This window comes from Triticum urartu, chromosome 2A (assembly GCF_056163025.1).
Source record: "Triticum urartu cultivar PI428250 chromosome 2A, HENAU_Tu73, whole genome shotgun sequence".
Taxonomy (NCBI): domain Eukaryota; kingdom Viridiplantae; phylum Streptophyta; class Magnoliopsida; order Poales; family Poaceae; genus Triticum; species Triticum urartu.
Window position 1 is genome coordinate 396,577,804 of NC_141874.1, and position 21,203 is coordinate 396,599,006.

The window sequence follows — 21,203 nt, forward strand, 5'->3', positions numbered from 1 at the left end:
ATCAAGTGTTGATGGTTAACAAGACCATTAGTTTCAAGAAAAAAGGGCAAAGGGAAGAAGGGGAACTTTAAGAAGAACAGCAAGTAGGTTGCTGCTCAAGTGAAGAAGCCCAAGTCTGTACCTAAGCCTGAGACTGAGTGCTTCTACTTCAAAGGGACTGGTCACTGGAAGCGGAATTGCCCCAAGTATTTCGCGGATAAGAAGGATGGAAAAGTGAAAGGTATATTTGATACACATGTTATTGATGTGTACCTTACTAATGCTCGTAGTAGCGCCTGGGTATTTGATACTGGTTCTGTTGCTCATATTTGCATCTCCAAATAGGGGCTATGGATTAAGCGAAGATTGGCTAAGGACGAGGTGACGAAGCGCGTGGGAAATGGTTCCAAAGTCAATGTGATCACGGTCGGCACGCTACCTCTACATCTACATTCGGGATTAGTATTAGACCTGAATAATTGTTATTTGGTGCCAGCGTTAAGCATGAACATTTAATCTGGATCTTGTTTGATGCGAGACGGTTATTAATTTAAATCATAGAATAATGGTTGTTCTATTTATATGAGTAATATCTTTTATGGCCATGCACCCTTGATTAGTGGTCTATTTTTATTGACTCTTGGTATTAGTGATACACATATTCATAGTATTCAAGCCAAAAGATATAAGTTTAATAATGATAGTGCAACTTATTTGTGGCACTGCCGTTTAGGTCATATTGGCGTAAAGCGCATGAAGAAACTCCATGTTGATGGGATTTTGGAATCACTTGATGCTTACGAACCATGCCTCATGGGCAAGATGACTAAGACTCCTTTCTCCGGAACAATGGAACGAGCAACTGACTTATTGGAAATAATACATACTAATGTATGCGGTTCGATGAGTGTTGATGCTCGTGGCGGGTATCGTTATTTTCTGACCTTCACAGATGATTTGAGCAGATATGGGTATATCTACTTAACGAAACATAAGTCTGAAACATTTGAAAAGTTCAAAGAATTTCAAAGTGAAGTGAAAAATCATCGTAAGAAGAAAATTAAGTTTCTACGATCTGATCGTGGAGGTGAATATTTGAGTTATGAGTTTGGTCTTCATTTGAAACAATGTAGAATAGTTTCGCAACTCACGCCACATGGAACACCATAGTGTAATGGTGTGGCCGAGCGTCGTAACCACACTTTATTAGATATGGTGCGATCTATGATATCTCTTACTGATTTACCGCTATCGTTTTGGCGCTATGCTTTAGAGACGGCTGCATTCACGTTAAGTAGGGCACCATCAAAATCCGTTGAGACGACACCATATGAACCGTGGTTTGGCAATTAACCCAAGTTGTTGTTTCTTAAAGTTTGGTGTTGCGATGCTTATGTGAAAAAGCTTCAACCTGATAAGCTCGAACCCAAATCGGAGAAATGTGTCTTCATAGGATACCCAAAGGAAACTGTTGGGTACAGCTTCTATCACTGATTTGAAGGCAAGATATGCGTTGCTAAGAATGGATCCTTTCTCGAGAAGGGGTTTCTCTCAAAAGAAGTGAATGGGAGGAAAGTAGAACTTGATGAGGTAATTGTACCTGCTCCCTTATTGGAAAGTAGTTCATCATAGATACCTGCTCCCTTATTGGAAAGTAGTTCATCATAGACATCAGTTCCAGTGATACCTACACCAATTAGTGAGGAAGCTAATGATGATGATCATGAAACTTCTGATCAAGTTACTACCGAACCTCGTAGGTCAACCAGAGTAAGATCCGCACCAGAGTGGTACGGTAATCCTGTTCTAGAGGTCATGTTACTTGACCATGACGAACCTACGAACTATGAGGAAGCGACGATGAGCCCAGATTTCGTGAAATGGCTGGAGGCCATGAAATCTGAGATGGGATCCATGTATGAGAACAAAGTGTGGACTTTGGTTGACTTGCCCGATGATCGGCAAGCCATAGAGAATAAATGGATCTTCAAGAAGAAGACTGACGCTAACGGTAATGTTACTGTCTACAAAGCTCGAATTGTTGCGAAAGGTTTTCGACAAGTTCAAGGAGTTGACTACAATGAGATCTTCTCACCCGTAGTGATGCTCAAGTCCGTCCGAATCATGTTAGCAATTGGCGCATTTTATGATTATGAAATTTGGCAAATGGTTGTCAAAACTGCGTTCCTTAATGGATATCTTAAAGAAGACTTGCATATGATGCAACCAAAAGGTTTTGTCGATCCAAAAGGTGATAACAAAGTGTACAAGCTCCAGCGATCCATTTATGGACTGGTGTAAGCATCTCGGAGTTACGTATGTTGTCATAATGGTTCGACCGATAAAGATCTTCATAAAATATGTAGGAGCCAATATAGGCATTCAGGTTCCACTATTGGTTATTGACCGGAGAGGTGTCTCGGTCATGTCTACATAGTTCTCGAACCCGTAGGGTCCGCACGCTTAACGTTCGTTGACGATATAGTGTTATATGAGTTATATGATTTGATGACCGAATGTTCTTCGGAGTCCTAGATGAGATCATGGACATGACGAGGAGTCTCGAAATGGTCGAGAGGTAAAGATTTATATATAGAACGATGGTATTTGGACACCGGAAGTGTTTCGGGACGTACCAGGAAGGAATCGGGTCACCGAAAGGGGTTCCGGGAACCCCCCGGCAAGTTATGGACCTTATGGGCCAAAGGAGGGGACAGACGAGCCCGCAAAGGGGCCGGTGCACCCCCTCCCTTGTTTTTCCAGCCCTACGGATGGAAAAGGGGGAGGGCTAGCGCCTCCTGCCTTTCCCTCTCATGGGAGAAAGGAAAGGGGGGTGGACGCCACCCTCCCGTGCCTTCCCCGCACTCCAAATAAGGAAAGGGGGTGCGGCTTGGGAGGGACCCCAAGTAGGATTCCTCCTACTTGGACGCCTCCTTTGGCTGCTCCTCCCTCCCTCCCACCTATATATATGTGGGAGGTGGCGCCTAGCACACAATAGACAATTGCCTAGCCGTGTGCGGCGCCTCCTTCATCGTTTACACCCCCGGTCATATTTTTGTAGTGCTTAGGCGAAGCCCTGCGAAGATCACTTCACTCATCTACTACCTCGCCGTCTTGCTGGATCAAGAAGGCGGAGGACGTCACCGAGTTGAACGTGTGCAGAACGCGGAGGTGTCGTACGTTCGGTACTTGATTGGTTGGAGCGCGAAGAAGTTCGACTACATCAACCACATCGTTAAAACGCTTCCACTTACGGTCTATGAGGGTACGTAGACACACTCTCCCCCTTGTTTGTTATGCGCCTCCATGGATAGATCTTGCGTGTGCGTAGCATTTTTTTTGTTTTCCATGCAATGTTTCCCAATAGAATAGGTATAATTACAAATTTTAGTTGTCACTTAGCAATTTTAGGCAATATTTTGGAATATGAAAGTGAGCCTAGCAATTGCAACGATGGTTCTAGTGCTAAGAAAAGTGATCTATTACAACAAGTAGTAAGGTAAGCAAGTACAACAATATGTAAGTTAAGTCAATGAGACAAATAACCACAAGTAGAGAGTTGGGGTTAGGAGTAACCGCAACTCCGAGCGATGAGGATGTATGTCGATGTTGACTTCCAAGGAGGGAAGATAGTCACTGTAAGAGAGGCCGACGTTACCACGAAGGCATACCAACGCCACAAAGGCTCACCCTATTCTCCCCTTGAGACAAAACCACAAAGGCATTTCTCAACCACTAGTGGTATACCTTGCGGGTGCTCTCCAAACCCTCACAAACTTTCTGAGGGTATTCACAATGAACGATTCCTCTTCGAAGAACTCCTACTGCCTAGGAGTTTCCAATCTCCAAAAGTAATAAGAACGATGGGGAAAAGCTCAAAAGCTTGCTCAAATCATGAGTTCCTTTGGTCAAGAGAAGGGGGAGAAGTTGATCTATCACTTGACTGGAGAGCCTCTCGATAACTCTCACAAATCCCTCCGTGATCTAAGATTTGGTGTATGAGTAAGTGAGAGAGAGTTCAATGTGTTCTAGGGTTGGCTCAAATTGAATGGTCAATGCTCTACCAGAAGGGTATGTGGTATATATAATACCACAAGAAATATAGTTGTTTTAGTGAAGTGGCAGAGTTGGGTCGAACATCCGGCGGCTGAGAAATAACCACATGTTATGCACTAGCCAGAGTATGAAACAGAGTGCCTGGACATCCGGCTGATCACGAAGTCCCGCACATCTTGCGAACACACCCATAAATTGACAAAGTACCATTGTTGAGGAAATCGTTAACTGGTATATGCTCGGTCGGCTGGTGAGTAGGGGATTAATAGGCTAATCGGCAAGTTAATAGGCCATTTAATCAATTAATCGGACGACTTATCGGGTAATCGGCTACTCGGGGACCCTATGAGTAGGGATTAATCGGCAAGTTAACTGGTTAGTCAGATGAATTCTTGAATAGCGCAAAGTACTAGATAAGGGCAGCCGGATTTCCGAGAGAGTCCGGACAACCGGGGATATCATGAGATCCCGGACATCCGGGAGTGCGCCGGACATCCGGAAGTCAAGTGCCAAGTTTCACCACGGTACTGGACACTAATGGTTGAAAGATCATGGATGTTGCCTAGAGGGGGGTGAATATGCGCTTTAAGATAATTACCATTTAAGCTTGAACAAATGCGGAATAAAACTAGCGTTTAATTTATTAAGCACGAAACCTAAACAAGTAGGCTCACCTATGTGCACCAACAACTTATGCTAAGCAAGATAAACAACTAAGTGATAGCAAGATATATAACATGAAACACTATGGCTATCACAAAGTAAAGTGCATAAGTAAAGGGCTCGGATAAGAGATAACCGAGACACACAGAGACGATGATGTATCCCGAAGTTCACACCCTTGCGGATGCTAATCTCCGATTGGAGCGCTGTGGAGGGACAATGCTCCCCAAAATGCCACTAGGGCCACCATAATCTCCTCACGCCCTCACACAATGCAAGATGCTGTGATTCCACTAAGGGACCCTTGTGGGCGGTCACCGAACCCGTACAAATGGCAACCCTTGCGGCGGTCACCGAACCCGTACACTTTGTCAACCCTTGTAGGCGTCACCGGAACCCATACAAATTGCTCGGGGTAATCTTCGCCACCTAATTGGAGACCCCGACGCAAGTCCAGAGCTTTACACCACAATGATTGAGCTCCGTAGCACCACCAACCGTCTAAGGCACCCAAGCACCCAAGAGGAACAAGCTCTAGGGTACCAAGCACCCAAGAGTAATAGGCTTCTCAACTTTCACTCCCACGTATCACCATGGAGAACTCAAACCGATGCAACTAGTGCAATGGCAAGGGCACACAGAGTGCCAAGTCCCTCACTCTCAAATCCCACCAAAGCAACGAAAGCTATGTAGGAATATGAGAGGAAGAACGAGAACAAGAACACAAAGAACTCCAAGATGTAGATCCAAGGGGTTCTCGTCACATAGAGGAGAAAGTGATTGGTGGGAATATGGATCTAGATCTCCTCTCTCTTTTCCCCCCAAAACTAGCAATAATCCATGGAGGGATTGAGAGAAAGCAAGCTCGAAGAAGGTCAACAATGGAGGAAGAACACAAGCTAGAAGGATAGGACCATTGGGAAAGAAGCCCCCCCTTAAATAGGCCCCCTCTCGAATCCAACCGTTATGTCCACAAGTCGTGCATAGCACGGTCAAAACAACCCAACGAGACAAAAAAACATGAACGGTAGTTCCTACAGAGAGGTAGTACTGCTCGGGGGAGAGATAGTACTACTTGAGAGGTACTACCGCTCAGGGGACCAGTACTACCGCTTAGAGAGGTACTGCCGCTCTACTACTGCTCAAGCAGATTGGGTAATAGAAGTATAAAAATAAGCGGAAGTGGAAGCGGTGCTGGTCAGCGGAAGTACCTCCTAAGCGGTACTACCGCTCGGGGAGAGGTACTACCGCTCAAACTGAAAAATGCCCATATAAAATAAAAGGATGGGAGAAGACCAAAACTGCCATAACTTCTGCAAACGAACTCCAATTTCGACGAACTCAAGCTTGATAGAAAGCTAAAGACAAGAGTTGCCAAATCAAGATTGGAAATCTTCAGAAGTGGCAACAAATATTATGCCTATGATATAAAGATGTGAAACCTCCATCGATGAAGAACTGGCATAAACTCCATCATCGAAAACATCATAGAAGATGCATATGTGAACTCCGTTTTTGATGAACTCAAGCTTGTCATGAAGATGACCATAAGATCTGACACTCATAGAGAGAAAATCCAAATAAGAACCAAGAAAGATGATGCAAGGATGCAATGGTTTGAGCCATTTACGAACGATACGATCAAGCTACTCACTTGAGAGCCCCCTTGATAGTATGACAATCGAACCTATAACCCTGTCTCCCAACTACCACCATGAGACCGGTAAATAGAAAAGCTATCAAGGGCAAACATTCGCCTTGCACATAGTCCACTTGAGCCAGATGATGAGGATCTTGATTTCCTCAAGATGGACCACCTTTGTTGATTGCGTTCGCTCGATGAGGACTAGTTGATTGCTCCCCCATACTCCACTATGGGTGAGCCACTCTTCGGCACATCTTCACAAGCCCATTGTTGCCACAATTGACGGCAAGCTTCAAGCAAGATCTCCTTGTGATGCTCCATTTGAACTTGCACACCTCAACCTTGATGATGATCACCACTTGATATCACCCACCATGGGTTGTATGAGATCTTCTTCTTGACGCAAACCCATGGAAACATACCTAACTCCATATAGAACTCTCACGTAGACCATGGGTTAGTACACAAAGCGTAATGGACAATGCTTACCATACAATGGGATCACTTGATCCCTCTTGGTATATCTTGTACGCTTTGTGTGTTGATCAACTTGATTCACTCTTTGACTTAGTCTTGATCAACCTCGTATCATGTCTTCTCTATGACCAATCTTTTGATAATTCCTTGAATAACACATTGATCAACACATAAACTCCTTAAAACTAACGAATGGACTTCAAGAAATGACTATGGCCAAATCAAAGGAACATAACTCAAGACAACCATTAGTTTATAGAGAATGTCATTAATTACTAAAACCACACATGGGGGCATCATGCTTTTTCAATCTCCTTCATTTTGGTAATTGATGACAATCACTTTCAAGAGTGTTTATATAAGGAATTATGCGCAACCATGCAAAGCAACAACCTAATGCATGAGCATGAGATGCAAATGCTTTAGAACAAATCCAGATAATGCAACAAAACTCTCGAAACTTCTCCCCAATGGCATCGATTGCCAGAATGTGCGAAAAACTTAGAAGGCCAATATAATATGTGTTCCTCTAAAAAGTGTGTATTGCTCAAAATATGAGTTCGAGAAAGACAAACTATATATGGGTGGTCATCCGGTACAAGCTGTAGTTTTTTTTAGTTTTTACTTTTTAGTACAAAGTTAGAAATATCGGTCGTTTATGTAAATTATAATTGAACATTAATGAATTTTGTCGTGTTTGATTACATTTTGTTCGGTTTGTTTGAATACTATTTAGAACTAGTAAATACGCATGTGCAATGCACTTTAATATTTACGTAATATATTAATTGCACGCGGATGTTAGGTATTATTTGTGTGTTAATTCTGTGATTAGTGCAATACTTGGTATGATATTAATTGCACGTTAAACACGTTGAATGCTCGTCATTGAAGCAGTCTAGGTCGTTGGATTGACTTAGTTTGATGGCTGAGATCAGTTGAATCTGTCCCTTTGGGTCTTTGTGTATTAATATATTGGTATAGATATAGATATAGATGTACGCAGATATCTTTGGATGGTCGACTCCTACATCAATGTCCGTAGACTGATTCCTCGTTCGCGGAGGGATGTGATGCCCAATTCACGGGCCAGTGTTGAAGATGCCCTAATGCAGTATACTTAATCTAGCAAGTTCAAAGAATGAAGAAGTAGGTTGAAAAGCATGTGCGGATAAGACGATAGCAATTGATAATTGGACACACAGAGACGCACTGCATGCATATTGCACAATGACAAATCACTGTTTCAATCCGAGCAGGCAATGCAACCACAAGGACCAAATCACTGTTCAGAGGGACCAGCAACGCAGAAACCTAAAAACAAATAATGGCAAGAAAATACTACTACTCGGTAGGTGGGGGTGGAGCAGGGAGGGCCAGGACACACCAATGGCTACATTTCTAGACGTCGTAATTTTTTTCTCTTCCTTTTTGAGATTCTAGACGTGGTACGTGGCTCCATGCATGCGCTCCACAAGCCTCCAAGCTCTCGCGGGCCCCCGTTGCACGGGAGAAAAGCCAAGCCTCGCCTGTGCTTTAGCCACGTAGGTGAGGACCCTTGGAGGTGGGAGCATGGGTGGTCCCGTCGTCACATGGCTCTGCGATTCGTCCCCTTGGCGCAGGGTGCGTTTCGTGGGGGCGGACTAGCGCGACAGAAGTTGTACCGCTTACTAATAATCAATAAAATGCCATGAGGGCGGTTTCCAAAAAAAAAGACTAGCGCGACATGATGTGAGTCTATCTGGGTCCGACCGGCCCCGTACCCGACCAATAATGAACGTAGGTCGGATCCCTTCCCTTGGCCGTGCATGCATTTTGTTTTCGATCGGGCTGGTTTGGACTTTTGTACTCGGACGCAAATGCACCCACGTATTATTGCCCTAGTCCGACTTAATAAAAGTGACAAGAATGAGCTAATTCCTGGTTAGAACCGCCTGATTTGAAACCAATTTTTTTTTACGTTTGAAACCAATGTTTCTGGTAGAGATTGATGTCCATATATCATGCAGAAACAGAAAAAAAAAAGTATACACGCGGGCGTACGTTGTGCTTAACACCAACCGATCAATCAGTCGATCGTGTATGATCGTCGTTGCCAGTTTTTCCAGATAGTTCTGCAACTTCCGTGAGCGTTCTTATGCTGGATCCTGTCGCTCGGTTTTCGACCAGGCCAAGGATCTCCTCCTGGCTTATCTTAGCTAGCTTAGATTATTAATATTATCTGTCATCAGTGTCTGCTGAGTTCATCGACATCCATGGACCAAATGATGATCGACGTACTAACTTCGATTGCTAGTCATGCATATCTGGTTTCATTTTTACAGCAAAAATCCAGTACGAGTTTGGTAAAGGCTCCCAATTTCGTAAGAACAATATAGTAAAAATGCACGTCAATATTACTCTAGAGTAGAGGAAAATAGCCAATGATGAGAACATCCGTTCATTCATTTTGGGCCTGGCCGGATGCGAGCCTGCAATTATTGGGGAAATGAAATATCGTGGTGCACGTACCACTGTTTATGTTCTGGGTGGAATCAGATAAGTAGCAGTTGGATGGATCAACCAAGTAATGCTGGTGGAGCAGCATAGCCGACGGACAAAGCTGTTAGCTCGGATGTTTCACGGTAGCACGATCCATTGTCGACCGAGGTCGACGCATGCAAACAGATATTTCTCGTGCAGATATTTTGCAACATTTCGTTGTCGTATTACCTCAGCCCTGTGGCGGAGCCACGATTTTAGTGCTGGTATTGATTGTAATTATTATTTTTGCAATGCAATGTACTAAATGTATACTAATATATGCTAAATCAGAGTAAATAAATAGGGATATAGCAACCGGTGGTGTGGATTCGTTCTAAATTAGTGCCGAAAACTACCTATTCCCCAATTCAGTGGTCAGCGTCGGCGACGAGCTCACGAGGCGACGAGGACGAGGCCGCGAGCATAGCAGCCGAAAGAATGGGACCAATGGAAGGCTAGACGGTTGGAGGTGTTGCTGTGCTGGTAGAGATTGTGGTAGTCGCGGCCGGCTGCAACAACTAGGTCGAACAGGGGGAGAAGCGAGGGGTATCTATTCAGGACCTCCTATACAGCGTCTTCAGCACCAGTTGTTGCACGCTCCTGGGCCGACCCAATAATCTCTGCAACCTACTCTCAAACAGGAAAAAATAATCAATGAGGATTTATTCATGTCACCAATTCTAGGAGTAGAGGGGATTGAACTCTGCACGCGATCGTTGAGGGCAGTCCCGAATAACCACTAGGTCGAGTTCATTTCCGTTACAAAAAGTAGGAAATAGTACCATTTGACCCTTCCTTCAGTTAACATATATTCCATCTGTCCCAAAATAAGTGTTTCTACTTTGTATTGGTTTTAGTACAAAGTTATACTAAGCTTGAGACACTTATTTCGAGATGGAGAGAGTATTATATACCCAATATATATTATTTTAAAAAGAAAGTATGGAATTGAAAAATAATTCTAAATGTTTTTGAAGAAGGCCACGAATTTGAAAAAGGTACATAAAAAATGTAAAAAAGTTAGTGGAAATGTAAAAGGTTAATTGATTTTGAAAAAAATATTCATCAATTTTGAGAAAAAGTTCACAAAATAAAAAAAATGATCGATGTTGAAAAAAAGTTCAAAATTTCAAAAATAGTTCAATGATTTTGGAACAGTTCACCGATTTTTCAAAAAAAAAGTTCATGGATTTTTAGAGAAAGCTCACCAATTTTTTAAAAGTTCATCGATTTGGAAATACAGTTCACGAATTTTAGGAAAAGTTCATTGATTCTGAAAAGAATTTCATGTATTTTGAAAAAAAAATCATCGATTTTAAAGAAAAAGTTCATGAATTTGAAAGAAATTTCGCATTTAACGAAACAGAAAAATAGGGCGTTGGAAAAGAACAAGAAAATAAAAAAAACAAAACCACCATGAAACTATCGAAATGGGTAAAAATTGGTTCGGGAATAAGGAAGAAATGAAAGAGAAGAAAGAAGCAACTGATCGCAAGCGGTATTGTGACGTAGTGGTTGCTGCGTTACACTCACAGGAAGGGGTTGTGAGTTCGAACCTCGGCACTCGCACTAGTTTTTTGAAGGTCAACAGAAAAATGAAGAAGGTAAATGGGCCGGCCAAGATTTGAGAGGGTGTGTGTGTGCCCGTTTGTAGAAAGCACATTAACGGGCCCCTGAACCGCCAAATAGGATATGCCTATCCATCCTGCTGGACTCAGGGGTTGAGGGCTACGTGTGTGGGCTGGACTTGGCGTCTTGGCCTGTCGTGTGGCTTGTTGCCTCGACTAGATAATGGATATGTATATCAATTTTTTTTGGCCAAATCATTGGTATTCCATGGAATTACCAGGAATACCACTGGCTCCGCCACTAGCGCCAATCGGGCTAGCACACAAGGTACTTTTATGGATAGACCGGTGAGGGCAACCGACCTTACGCATCCCATCTCACGGGAGCCAGTTAGAACCAATGACGCCAGGGTCCGGGCAGTCTAAACTCCCCCACATCCAACCAGGCCTGCTCCTATGCGTTCGAGTAGACCAAACTACATCCGTCCATGGCTGGGCAGGCCAAGCCTGGATGCACGCCCCTTTGCACAACATGTTGTGCCCGGCCACTCGAGGGCAGGACAAGCCCGACTGCACATTTCACACAACCACCCATGCACAGCAGTTGGTGCGACCCTTGAAAGCACATGCACTCCCTTGGTGGTTTTGGTAATTCATGTCAATATACATGGTGTTGGACTATGTTTTTCTTGAGTATTTTTCAGGATGAGTTCAACTTAGGCAAACTTTGGATGGAGAAGTGGTCCCCTCAAGCTGCTGAGGAATGGTGTTGACAAAGGTTGTCAATACTCTACATTTTTGGTTAAGTGATCCAAGATTACATTGAGTCCACAGAAAATCCAATACCATTAAAAGGAGATGAGGTTTTGATAATGGTCTAACTGCTCAAGTGCTTAGAGATATTGCTCCAAAACCCTCAGCCACACTCTCACATTCATATATGTCCAAAACCCTAAAGTCCATCTCATTCCCACTGAAACACACCCAGCTGGACTCACCGAGATACACTTGACATACCCACTCCCTAACCCTAGCGTCTCGGTCTCACCGAGTTGGCCCTCCGGTCCCACCGAAGAGCACTTGCTAACCTTCTATTACCAATTGAAATCAACTCAGAATTTTCGATCAGTTTCAATCGGTGACACCGAAGTGTGAATGGTGCTTAGGTCACTTACCTAGGTCCCGCAGAGAGGTTTCATTCGGTCTCATCAAAAAGCCTAAAGTACAAACCTTTTGCACGGGTCAGTCTCACCGAGTGTTTTCACCCCGGTCCCACCGAAGTTTGCATAAAGGTGTGTAACGGTTGGATTTTTTGTGATGGCTATAAATACCCCCACCCATCCACTAACTCTCATAGAGAAATCTATTTTAACCTTACACTTCCCATATACATTTTCTGATAGAGAACCACATATTCTTTCATTGGGAATCAAAGGCCTTCCTCTCCAACAATAGAACTTTGATCTCTAGCCTCCCCAAGTTACTTTCTACCCAAATCCCTCTCCTACCACATAGCTAAATTTGTGAGAGAGAGTTTGAGTGTTGAGGAGACTATATTTTGAAGCACAAGATCAAGGAGTTCATCATCAACGAAAATATCTATTACCTTTTGGAGAGTGGTGTCTCCTAGATTGGTTTGGTGTCACTTGGAAGCCCCCAAAGTTTGTGGAGTGAACAAAGAAGTCTGTAAGGGCAAGGAGATCACCTACTTCATGAATATCTTATGACTCACAAGTATAGGGGATCGATCATAATCCTTTCGATAAGTAAGAGTGTCAAACCGAATGAGGAGGAGAATGAATCGGTAAGCGGTTTTCAACAACGTATTCTCTGCAAGCGTTGTAGGATAGTTTTGATAGATAATTTGATAGCAAGATAATTGGTAGAAAGTAACAAGTAACAAAAGTAATAAGGTGAAACAAGTGGCCCAATCCTTAATGTTGCTAAGGACAAGCCAGTGGAACTTCTTTTAGTGATTAAAACGCTCTTGAGGACACACGGTGATAATGTCTAGTTACTTTCACCATGATTTTATTAACTTACGGTCATTGCCTTGATAAGTTGTTATGTGGGTGGACCGGAGCTAAGGTGAAATTCCTACTTGAACAAACACATACTTATGATTATACTCTCCATGCAAGCATCCACAGGTACAAGAGAAGTAGTTAAGATAAATCTAACCATAGCATTAAACATATGGATCCAAAACAGCCCCTCGCGGAACAGTTCACGGAATGGGGTTTAGGCTTCAGTCACTCCCGCAACCCATCATCTACAAACAAATTCCAGAATGCCTTTCCCTAGGCCCAAAGAAGGTGAAGTGTCATGTAGTTGACATTCACACGACACCACTAGAGGAAGAACAACAGAACATATCATCGAAACATTGAACAGTGACACTCTTCACATGATTACTAATAATAAGACTTCTCCCATGTCCTCAAGAAATTTAGAACTACTCAAAACTCATAATATTGAACATGTTCAGTAGGTACAAATATGCAATCAGTAATCTGAACACATGAATCTTCCACCAAGTAAACCAACTAGCATCAACTATGATATGTAATCAACACTACTAGCACCCCCAGGTACCAATCTGAGGATTCATACAAAGATTGAGCACAAGAGATGAACTAGAGTTTGGAGATGAGATGGTGCTGGTGAAGATGTTAGTGAAGATGAGGCCTCCCACGATGAGAGGAACGTTGGCGATGATGATCCCTATGATTTTCCCCTCCTGGAGGGAATTTTCCCTAGTGGAATTGCTCGACTGAAGAGAAAAAGTGCCCCGCCTCTGGTTCCACCTTGAGACGGCGGCGGTTGTCCCAAAAGTCCTCTCTCGATTTTTTTTCTAGAGTAAATGGCCTCATATTGTAGAAGGATGTCAGTAGCCGGCCTCTATGGGCCCCACAAGTCACCATGGCGTGCACCCCTGGCTTGTGGGCCCATCAAGGCTCATCTCCGGCACTTCTTTCTTCTAGTATTTTTGTATATTTCAAAATAAATATCCGTAAATTTTCACGCTATTTTGTGCTCCGGAGAATTGCTATCTCTGTTGTAGCATTTTCAAGTCAGAATTCCAGCTGCCAGTAATCTCCCTCTTTTGATGTAGCTTGCATTTTACGAGAAAAAGACATTAGAATTGCATCATAATATGAATTATAACTTCAAAATAAGATTAAAAAAAGTAGGAAATCATGATGCAAAATGGAGGTATCAATATCTACCCCGAGTGAGACTAGTCCTTCGTGGGCCTAGGCCGTGATGACATAGACAAGGTTGCTTCTTCGTGGCCCCTTCATGGGTGGAGTGTTGGGGAACACAGTAATTTCAAAAAAATTCCTATGCACACGCAAGATCCTGGTGATGCATAGCAACGAGAGGGGAGAGTATCATCTACATACCCTCATAGACCGTAAGTGGAAGCGTTATGACAAAGCGGTTGATGTAGTCGTACGTCTTCACGATCGACCGATCTAGCACCGAAGGTACGACACCTCTGTGATCTACACACGTTCGGCTCGGTGACGTCCCGCGAACTCATGATCTAGTAGAGCTTCGAGGGAGAGCTTCGTCAGCACGATGGCGTGATGATGGTGATGATGTTGCTACCGGAACAGGGCTTCGCCTAAGCACCGCTACGATATTACCGAGGTGGATTATGGTGGAGGGGGGCACGACACACGGCTAAAAGATCAATGATCAACTTGTGCATCCATGTGGTGCCCCCCTCCCCTGTATATAAAGGAGTGGAGGAGGGGGAGGGGGCGGCCTCCTAGGCACGCCCCAAGGGGAGTCCTGCTCCCACCGGGAGTAGGATTCCCCCCCCCCCCTTGCCTTGATGGATTTAGGAGAGAAGGAAGGGGGAGGGAGGAGGAAGGAAAGGGGGACGGCCCCCCTCCCAATTCGGATTGGGCTTGGGGGGCGCCCCCTCCTTTGCTCCTTTCCCCTCTCTCCCACAAAGGCCCAATAAGGCCCATATACCTCCCGGGGGTTCCAGTAACCTCCCGGTGCTTCGGTATATTCCCGATTTCACCCGGAACCATTCCGATGTCCAAACATAGGCTTACAATATATCGATCTTTACGTCTCGACCATTTCGAGACTCCTCGTCATGTCCGTGATCAAATCCGAGACTCTGAACTACCTTTGGTACATCAAAACACATAAACTCGTAATACCGATCGTCACCGAACGTTAAGCGTGCGGACCCTACTGGTTCGAGAACTATGTAGGCATGACCGAGACATGTCTCCGGTCAATAACCAATAGCGGAACCCGGATGCTCATATTGGTTCCTACTTATTCTACAAAGATCTTTATCGGTCAAACCGCATAATGATATACGTTGTTCCCTTTGTCATCGGTATGTTACTTGCCCGACATTCGATCGTCGGTATCTCAATACCTAGTTTAATCTCGTTACCGGCAAGTATCTTTCCTCGTTCCGTAATGCTACATCCCGTAACTAACTCATTAGCTACATTTGTTGCAAGGCTTATAGTGATGTACATTACCGAGAGGGCCCAGAGATACCTCTCCGACAATCGGAGTGACAAATCCTAATCTTGATCCATGCAACTCAACAAACACCATCGGAGACACCTGTAGAGCACCTTCATAATCACCCAGTTACGTTGTGACGTTTGGTAGTACACAAAATGTTCCTTCGGTATTCGGAAGTTGCATGATCTCATAGTCATAGAAACATGTATAGTTACGGAGAAAGCAATAGCAACAAACTAAACGATCATCGTGCTAAGCTAACAGATGGGTCAAGTCAATCACATCATTCTCTAATGATGTGATACCGTTAATCAAATGACAACTCATGTCTATGGTTAGGAAACATAACCATCACTGATTTAACGAGCTAGTCAAGTAGAGGCAAACTAGTGACACTCTGTTTGTCTATGTATTCACACATGTACTAAGTTTCCGATTAATACAATTCTAACATGAATAATAAACATTTATCATGATATAAGGAAATATAAATAACAACTTTATTATTGCCTCTAGGGCATATTCCTTCAGTCTCCCACTTGCACTAGAGTCAATAATCTAGATTACATTGTAATGATTCTTACACCATGATGACCCACAAGTGTAGGGGATCTATCGTAGTCCTTTCGATAAGTAAGAGTGTCGAACCCAACGAGGAGCAGAAGGAAATGATAAGCAGTTTTCAGTAAGGTATTCTCTGCAAGCACTGAAATTATCAGTAACAGATAGTTTTGTGATAAGGTAATTTGTAACGGGTAATAAGTAATAAAAGTAAATAAGGTGCAGCAAGATGGCCCAATCCTTTTTGTAGCAAAGGACAAGCCTGGACAAACTCTTATATTAAGTAAAGCGCTCCCGAGGACACATGGGAATTATCGTCAAGCTAGTTTTCATCACGCTCATATGATTCGCGTTAGGTACTTTGATAATTTGATATGTGGGTGGACCGGTGCTTGGGTATTGCACTTCCTTGGACAAGTATCCCACTTATGATTAACCCCTATTGCAAGCATCCGCAACTACAACAGAAGTATTAAGGTAAACCTAACCATAGCATGAAACATATGGCTCCAAATCAGCCCCTTACGAAGCAACTCATAAACTAGGGTTTAAGCTTCTGTCACTCTAGCAACCCATCATCTACTTATTACTTCCCAATGCCTTCCTCTAGGCCCAAACAATGGTGAAGTGTCATGTAGTCGACGTTCACATGACACCACTAGAGGAAAGACAACATACATCTCATCAAAATATCGAATGAATACCCAATTCACATGACTACTTATAGCAAGACTTCTCCCATGTCCTCAGGAACAAACGTAACTACTCACAAATCATATTCATGTTCATAATCAGAGGGGTATTAATATGCATAATGGATCTGAACATATGATCTTCCACCAAGTAAACCAACTAGCATCAACTACAAGGAGTAATCAATACTACTAGCAACCCACATGTACCAATCTGAGGTTTGGATAGAAAGATTGGATACAAGAGATAAACTAGGGTTTGAGATGAGATGGTGCTGGTGAAGATGTTGATGGAGATTGACCCCCTCCCGATGAGAGGATCGTTGGTAATGATGATGGTGATGATTTCCCCCTCACCGAGGGAAGTTTCCCCGGTAGAATAACTCCGCCAGAGCCCTAGATTGGTTCCACCAAGGTTCCGCCTCATGACGGCGGAGTTTCGTCCCGTGAGATTGCTTATGATTTTTTCCTCGACAAAAGAGTCCATATAGCCAAATATGGGCATCAGAGAGCCACCAGGGGGCCCACGAGGCAGGGGGCGTGCCCCCACCCTCGTGGACGGTGGGTGGCCCCCTCTAGTACTTCTTTCGCCCAATATTTTTTGATATATTCTGAAATGTGCTCCCGTGAAGTTTCAGGACTTTTGGAGATGTGCAGAATAGGTCTCTAATATTTGCTCCTTTTCCAGCCCAGAATTCCAGCTGCCGGCATTCCCCCTCTTCATGTAAACCTTGTAAAATAAGAGAGAAAAGGCATAAGAATTGTGACATAATGTGTAATAACAGCCCATAATGCAATAAATATCAATATAAAAGCATGATGCAAAATGGACGTATCAACTCCCCCAAGCTTAGACCTCGCTTGTCCTCGAGCGAAAGCCGAAATCGAAAAATATGTCCACATGTTTAGAGATAGAGGCGTCGATAAAATAAAATACGGACATGAGGGCATCATGATCATTCTTAGAACAGCAACATATATGTATATTGTCATATGATCTCTTATGCTAAAGTAACAATTCATTCACATACTCAAGTATGAAGCAGAAACTTCATTGAAAACTAACAAACTATAATCTCAGTCATTGAAGCAATTGCAATTTATCATGACATAGGAAAGAGTCAATATAAGAGCTTCTCAGCAAGTCCACATACTCAACCATCATTTAGTCTTTCACAATTTCAACACTCACGCGATATTTATGGTTATGAAGTTTTAATCGGACACAGAGAAAGATAGGGGCTTATAGTTTTTGCCTCCCAACTTTTTACCTCAAGGGTAATGTCAACAATAATAGTTCATAAAAACTCACATCCAAATAGCTATATATACCTGGATCTTTCCAACACATTGTGCTTACCAAAGGATAAAATGTAAAAAGGAAAGGTGAAGATCACTGTGACTGTTGCATGAAGTATAAGACAAGAATAAAAGATAGGCCCTTCACAGAGGTTGTCATGTGCTTTTATAGTTGGATGCAAAAATCTTAATGCGAAAGAACGTCACTTTATATTGCCACTTGTGATATGGACCTTTATTATGCAGTCCGTCGCTTTTATTTCTTCCACATCATAAGATCGTATAAAGCTTATTTTCTCCATGCTAATAAATCATACATATTTAGAGAGCAATTTTTATTGCTTGGAACGATGACAACTTACTTGAAGAATCTTACTCAATCCATAGGTAGATATGGTGGGCTCTCATGGCAAAACTGGGTTTGAGGATATTTGGAAGCACAAGTAGTATCTCTACTTAGTGCATGGAATTTGGCTAGCATGAGAGGGAAAGGCAAGCTCAACATGCTGGATGATCCATGGCAATATAATTTATCTCAGATGCAAGAAAACATAACCCATTACGTTGTCTTCCTTGTCCAACATCAACTCTTTAGCATGTCATATTTTAATGAGTGCTCACAATCATAAAAGATGTCCAAGATAGTATATTTATATGTGAAAACCTCTCTTTCTTTATTACTTCCTATTAATTGCAACAATGACCAAAACTATGTTTGTCAACTCTCAACAATTTTTATTCATCATACCCTTTATATGTGAAGTCATTACTCTCCATAAGATCCATATGATCTCTTTATTTCTTTTTATTTCTTCTCTTTTATTCTATTCCCTCAAGATCATAGTAAGATAATCAAGCCCTTGACCCAACACTAATCTTTATTATATATAGCTCACGGACTCGATTAAATAGAAGGATCATAGAGCAAAACTCAAAACTATATCATACTAAAACTTTTATTCTACTAGATCAAGATATTACCAAAAGGATAGAACTAAGAAAAACAGTAAAGATAAAAGTGATGGTGATACGATACCGGGGCACTCCCCCAAGCTTGGCAGTTGCCAAGTGGAGTGCCCATACCCGATACTCAGTTCTTCTTTGTTGGTGAAGAAGGTGTTGGTGATGATGGATAGTCGCACATCAAGCGTAGGAGATCCTCCAATTTGCGGATAATGCCCTTGAGTGCGATGATATGCTTCTTCAACAAAATATTTTCACTTGTGAGATACTTGTTTTGAACGCGAGCTAACTCAATCATCTTGAAAGCTTCAATCTCCATTGAGGTAAAGAGATTGTGGTGAGGTTGAAGGATGTCTTCTTCTACTACTGCCGGAACTTGATCCCCCATGGCCTTCTTGATCCCATCATCCTTTTTGATCTCTCCGGGATCTTCTCTCTTCAGCTCTATCTTCATTAGCCAAGTATCGTTGCCCTCATTGTTGGAGGAGGAGGGAGACGACATGATGCCTGGCCTTGACAACCCTGGCAGAAAACAGCTTGAAACAAAATCAGGAGATATTTGTATGATACGATGGTCAAAACCTTCGGGAGATTATATAATGAATTTTTGTCGACCAAAAGAAGTTTCGTGCAAGAAAACAGAGTCCGGAGGGCACACGATGTGCCCACGAGGCAGGGGGCGTGCCCAGGGGGTAGGGCGCGCCCTCCACCCTCGTGGAAGCCTCGTGTCCTTTCCAGACTACTTCTTATTTTTCTATTTTCTTAAATATTCCAAAACAGAGAAAAATTGCCATTAGAACTATTTTGGAGTCGGTTTACTTACCATACCACGTACCTATTCCTTTTCGGAGTCTGAAACGTTCTGGAAAGTGTCTCTTATGTATTCCTCCGGGGTTACGGCTTCAATAACATTGGTTTCAACATTTATGGGATTACAAGAGATATAATGTTTGATTCTTTGAACGTTCACCACTGATAACCCACAAGTATAGGGGATCACAACAGTTTTCGATAAGTAAGAGTGTCGAACCCAACGAGGAGCTAAAGGTAGAACAAATATTCCCGCAAGTTCTATCGACCACCGATACAACTCTACGCACACTTAGCGTTCGCTTTACCTAGAACAAGTATGAAACTAGAAGTACTTTGTAGGTGTTTTTGGATAGTTTTGCAAGATAATAAAGAGCACGTAAATAAAGAGTAGGGGCTGTTTAGATAAATAGACAACTAAGTTAGTTTTAGTAAAGTGCTTGTTGTTACGAGAAAGTTATTTGTCCCTAGGAAATCGATAACTAGACCGGCAATCATTATTGCAATTTTATATGAGGGAGAGGCATAAGCTAACATACTTTCTCTACTTGGATCATATGCACTTATGATTGGAACTCTAGCAAGCATCCGCAAATACTAAAGATCATTAAGGTAAAACCCAACCATAGCATTAAAGTATCAAGTCCTCTTTATCCCATACACAAACAACCTACTTACTCGGGTCTGTACTTCTGTCACTCACGCCACCCACCATAAGCAAATCATGAACATATTGCAAACCCTACAGCGCGGATCCCTCACGCTTGCGCGACACGGAGAGCACCATAGGACAACACCGATAATAAAACATGCAACTCAAACCAATCATGATCATCAAATAACCCATAGGACAAAACAGATCTACTCAAACATCATAGGATAGCCATACATCATTGGGAAATAATATATAGCGTTGAGCACCACGTTTAAGTAGAAATTACAGCGGGTAAGAGAGAGGTTATACCGATGCATAGAGGGGGGAAGAGTTGGTGATGATGGCAGTGAAGTTGTTGGTGAAGATTGCGGTGATGATGATAGCCACGGTAGCGTTGCGGTGCCACCGGAAGAGAAGGGGAGAGGGGGCCCCTTCATCTTCTTCTTCCTTGACCTCCTCCCTAGTTGGGAGAAGGGTTTCCCCTCTGGTCCTTGGCCTCCATGGCGTGGGAGGGGCGAGAGCCCCTCCGAGATTGGATCTGTCTCTCTGCCTCTCTCTGTTTCTGCGTTCTCAGATTCTACCCTTTGACCGTTTCTTATATTCCCGGAGATTCGTAACTCTGATTGGGCTGAAATTTTAACACGATCTCTATCCAGATATTAGCTTTCTTGCGACGAAAGAAGGGCATCAACCGCCTTACGGGGTGGCCACGAGGGTCAGGGGCGCGCCCCCTGCCTCGTGGCCCCCTCGGGAATCGTCTCGCGTGGATTTTTCTTCCCAAAAATCATATATATTCCAAAAAA